This window comes from Salvelinus sp. IW2-2015, linkage group LG22, assembly GCF_002910315.2.
Source record: "Salvelinus sp. IW2-2015 linkage group LG22, ASM291031v2, whole genome shotgun sequence".
In the NCBI taxonomy this organism is placed as follows: domain Eukaryota; kingdom Metazoa; phylum Chordata; class Actinopteri; order Salmoniformes; family Salmonidae; genus Salvelinus; species Salvelinus sp. IW2-2015.
In genome coordinates, this window is record NC_036862.1 from 10,609,557 (window position 1) to 10,614,992 (window position 5,436).

The window sequence follows — 5,436 nt, forward strand, 5'->3', positions numbered from 1 at the left end:
AGGTCATCACCCAACCAGGGAAGAGCTTAGGCGTATCCCTCACCATGGCAACAACATCTTCCCACGCATCCTGCATTCTGACACACTCTCCTCTTGTGTGTCTCTCTCGCTCTCTCTCTCCCTCACTCTCTCGCTCTCTCTCTCTCTCTCATGCTCTCTCTCTCTCTCTCTCTCTCTCTCTCTCTCTCTCTCTCTCACTCACTCACGCACTCAGTCAATCTCCCCTGTCCTCTCATGCTCTGCCATTCCACTCGCTAATGTTGAACCAGCCACTCGCTAAGACATGTTCTCTACAGCATGCAAGGGATCCGTGGGCGAGTCAAGGTAGGCTTTGACATGAACCTTGAGGAGGACAGTACTATAGAGGTCGTGTCATACACACTATATTCCTGTTTTGTTTTCTCTGACTGCTGTGACAAGAAGACAGTGGGAGGTGGCATGAGTGCGTGTGAGAGACCGTGTTAAACTGTTGCTGTGTGTTTGGAAGTGAGAGAGCACCGCTAGCTGCAGCCTGGCTGCTGTGAGAGAGAGAGAGATAGAATGTGGGTCTGCTTAGCTGCCAGTCATATCTCAGGCGCTGCCTGTGCAGAAGTATTTACTTCTGTGTGTGTGTGTGTTTGTTTTTGTGAGTGCGTGCGTGGGTAAAGGCATTTTGCGGATGTTACATTATGCAGATGTGAGTGTGTGTATTCATCAGTGTGTATGATTATTCCCTCTGTGTCAATGGAAGCTTCTGAGGGAGTGTGTTCACCAAGACACACACACAAGTGCGTGCATGGAATCACACACTCAGAGTGTTGGTATCTTCTGAAAGCCGGCCCATATGAATGAAGTGGCTGATTGACGGTTCAATTTACACCGCTTCATCTCTGGAAATGGAAATGAACAACACGAGCCACATTCCGGAACATCAAGTGCAAGATGGAACAGATTGAGCTCCCCCTGTCTAATATATACACCCAGTCATGCAGCTAAAGAGAGGAAGTGTGTGATAGATGCACATCTCCCGTTGCAACGTTCTGCCGCATCTTGGTTTCTTTCTCGCCATCCTCTTAGTGACAGCTGGAAATAGACCTATAATGGGATCTTCTCAGGTGTACTGCTGCCTCTCAGATCTCTGCCAGCCGGGCTCCAGCTACAGGAGGTGATATGTAGATCAGTGGAGGCTGGTGGCAGGAACTATAGGAAGATGTGTTCATTGTAATGGCTGGATTGGAATTAATGGATGGGTGTCAAACATGTGGTTTCCATATGTTTGATGTGTTTGATACTGTTCCACCTATTCCATTTCAGCCTTTAGAAAATAGCCCGTCCTCCTATAGCTCATCCCACCAGCCTCCACTGACGTAGATAAGGACTACGCTCCACAGATTCATTTAGATGTTTGGTAAAGTGTTGGCTGTTTCTGAGCAGATGAATGACAGCAGATGAATCTTTGAAACATGATGTTGGCCTTTACAGCCTAGCCTGGTCTCAGATCTGTCTGTGCTGCCTTGCCAACTCCTCTGGTCTTTGAGTTGACAAGGTAGCACAAACAGATTTGGGACAAGGCTATATATAAAGCCATTCTCCCTCTTTCATATGTACAGTGCCTTGCAAAAGTATTCATCCCCCTTGGCGTTTTTCCTATTTTGTTGCAATACAACCTGCAATTTAAATTTATTTTTATTTGGATTTCATGTAATGGACGTACACAAAATAGTCCAAATTGGTGTAGTGAAATTTAAAAAATAGCTTGTTTCAAAAAATTATTAAAAAAACAACAACTGAAAAGTGGTCCATGCATACAATTGAAGTCGGAAGTTTACATACACCTTAGCCAAATACATTTAAACTCAGTTTTTCACAATTCTTGACATTTTAATCCTATWAAAAATTCCCTGTCTTAGGTCAGTTAGGATCACCACTTTATTTTAAGAAAGTGAAATGTCAGAATAATAGTATAGAGAATGATTTATTTCAGCTTTTATTTCTTTCATCACATTCCCAGTGGGTCAGAAGTTTACATACACTCAATTAGTATTTGATAGCATTGCCTTTAAATTGTTTAACTTGGGTCAAACGTTTCGGGTAGCCTTCCACAAGCTTCCCACAATAAGTTGGGTGAATTTTGGCCCATTACTCCTGACAGAGCTGGTGTAACTGAATCAGGTTTGTAGGCCTCCTTGCTCGCACACGCTTTTACCGTTCTGCCCACAACTTTTCTATAGGATTGAGGTCAGGGCTTTGTGATGGCCACTCCAATACCTTGACTTTGCTGACCTTAAGCTCCATTTTGCCACACACTTCTGGAAGTATGCGTGGGTCATTGTCCATTGGAAGACCCATTTGCGACCAAGCTTTAACTCCCTGACTATTGTCTTGTAGAGTTGCTCAATTATATCCACATAAATTTTCCTGCCTCGATGATGCCATCTATTTCTGCATGAAATGCACCCATCCCTCCTGCACGCAAGGCACCCCACAACTATGATTGCTGCCACCCGCGTGCTTCACGGTTAGATGGTGTTCTTCGCTTGCAAGCCTTCCCCCTTTTCCCTCCAAAACATAACGGAATGTCATCTATGCCAAACATTTATTATTGTTGTTTCATCCAGACCAGAGGACAGTTTCTCCAAAAGTACCGATCTTGTGTCCCCATTGTGCAGTTGCAAACCGTTAGTCTGGCTTTTTATGGCAGTTTGGAAGCAGTGGCTTCTTCCTTGCTGAGCGGCCTTTCAGGTTATGTCGATATAGGACTTGTTTTACTGTGGATATAGATACTTTTGTACTGTTTCCTCCAGCATCTTCACAAGGTCCTTTGCTGTTGTTCTGGGATTGATTTGCACTTTTCTCACCAAAGTACGTTCATCTCTAGGTGACAGAATGCTTCTCCTTCCTGAGCGGTATGACTGCTTCGTGGTCCCATGGTGTTTATACTTGCGTACGATGGTTTGTACAGATGAACGTGGTACCTTCAGGCGTTTGGAAAATGCTCCCAAGGATGAACCAGACATGTGGAGGTCCCCAATCCCCAAATGTGGAGGTCTGGCCTGATTTCTTTTGGTTTTCCCATTATGTCAAGCAACGAGGCACTGAGTTTGAAGGTAGGCCTTGAAATACATCCACAGGTACACCTCCAATTGACTCAAATGATGTCAATTAGCCTATCAGAAGCTTCTAAAGCCATGACAAGGATTTTCCCAAGCTGTTTAAAGGCACAGTCAACTTAGTGTATGTAAACTTCTGACCCACTGGAATATTGATACAGTGAATTATAAGGGAAATAATCTGTCTGTAAACAATTGTTGTAAAAATTATTTGTGTCATGCACAAAGTAGATGTCCTAACCGACTTGCCAAAACTATAGTTTGTTAACAAGAAATGTGTGGAGTGGTTGAAAAACGAGTTTTAATGACTTCAACGTAAGTGTATGTAAACTTCCGACTTGAACTGTATGTATTCACCCCCTTTACTATGAAGCCCCTAAATAAGATCTATTGCAACCAATTACCTTCAGAAGTCACATAATTAGTCAAATAAAGTCCACCTGTGTGCAATCTAAGTGTCACATTATCTGTCACATGATCTCAGTATATATGCACCTGTTCTGAAAGGCCCCAGAGTCTGCAACACCACTAAGCAAGGGGCACCACCAAGCAAGCGGCACCATGAYGACTAAGGAGCTCTCCAAACAGGTCACGGACAAAGTTGTAGAGAAGTATAGATCAAGGTTCGGTTATAAAAAAATATCAGAAACTTTGAACATCCCACAGCGCACCATTAAATCCCTTATTAAAAAATGGAAAGAATATGGCACCACAACAAACCTGCCAGGAGAGGACCGCCCACCGCGCATTAATCAGAGGCAACAAATAGACCCCAGATAACCCTGAAGGAGCTGCAAAGGAACACTTTAAGCCTTACACTCCACAGAGCTGGGCTTTACGGAAGAGGGGCCAGAAAAATAACATTGCTTAAAGAAGAAAATTCAGCAAACACGTTTGGTGTTTGCCAAAAGGCATGTGGGAGACTTCCCAAACATATGGAAGAAGGTACTCTGGTCAGATGAGACTAAAATGTAGCTTTTTGGCCATCAAGGAAAACACTATGTCTGACGCAAACCCAACACCTCTCATCACCCCGAGAACACCATCCCCACAGTGAAGCATGGTGGTGGCAGCATCATGCTGTGGGGATGTTTTTCATCGGCAGGGACTGGGTGACGCTAAATACAGGGAAATTCTTGAGGGAAACCTGTTTCAGTCTTCCAGAGATTTGAAACTGGGACGGAGGTTCACCTTCCAGCAGGAAAATGACCTTAAGCATACTGCTAAACCAACACTCGAGTGGTTAAAGGGGAAACATTTAAATGTCTTGGAATTGCCCAGACCTCAATCCAATTGAGAATTTGTGATATGAGTAAAAGATTGCTGTACACCTGCGGAACCCATCCAACTTGAAGTAGCTGGAGCAGTTTTGCCTTGAAGAATGGGCAAAAATCCCAGTGGCTAGATGTGCCAAGCTTATAGAGACATACCCTAAGAGACTTGCAGCTGTAATTGCTGCAAAAGGTGACTCTACAAAATATTGACTTTGGGGGGGGTGAATAGTTATGCACAATCAAGTTTGCAGTTTTGTTGTCTTATTTCTTGTTTGTTTCACAATAAAACATATTTTGCATCTTCAAAGTGGTAGGCATGTTGTGTAAATCAAACGATACAAACCCCCCAAAAATCTATTTTAATTCCAGGTTGCAAGGCAACAAAATGGGGGGGTGAATACTTTCMCAAGCCACTGTACCTGGGTGTCTATTGGTCAATTTGGAGTGCACTCGTTCTCTTCTACGTGTAAACTTCTCTTATTTTCATTAATTCCATCTGTCATCGTCATCTCTCTCTCTTTCTCTCTCTCTCTGTGTCTCTCTTCCTCTCTAACCTCTAACTTCTCTTCATCCGCTAGCTTCATTGTCTACCTCACGCCCTCCTTGTCATTCACTCTAATTGATTGGCCTCCATTCAATCTCATGATCTCTCATTTCCCTTTTCCCTCGTTCAATTCTCTCTCTCTGACTCTCTCTCTCTCTCTCTCTCTCTGACTCTCTTGTCGCTCTGTCTCTCTTTCACTCTATCTCTTTCCTTTCACCTCTCCCTGTCCTTTATCTTAATTTCACCCTGAATGGCTCCTTCTTTTCTCCTCTTCTCCCTCCTTCACCTTCCATCCCCCACTCTCTTCTCTCCCCCCTCTCTCTCCCTTGCTCTCTCTTGCTCTCTCTTTCTCTTGCTCTCTCACTTTCACTCCTCCCCTCTCCATGAATGGGGGGATAAGCTCAGACTTTGATAAACTGTCAGATGAGTCACAGGGCAGTTGTCTCCCCCCCCCCCCCCACACACACACACAACCTTGAGATACGGAAAGACACTGCCCTGTGACTCATCTGACAGTTTATCAAAGTCT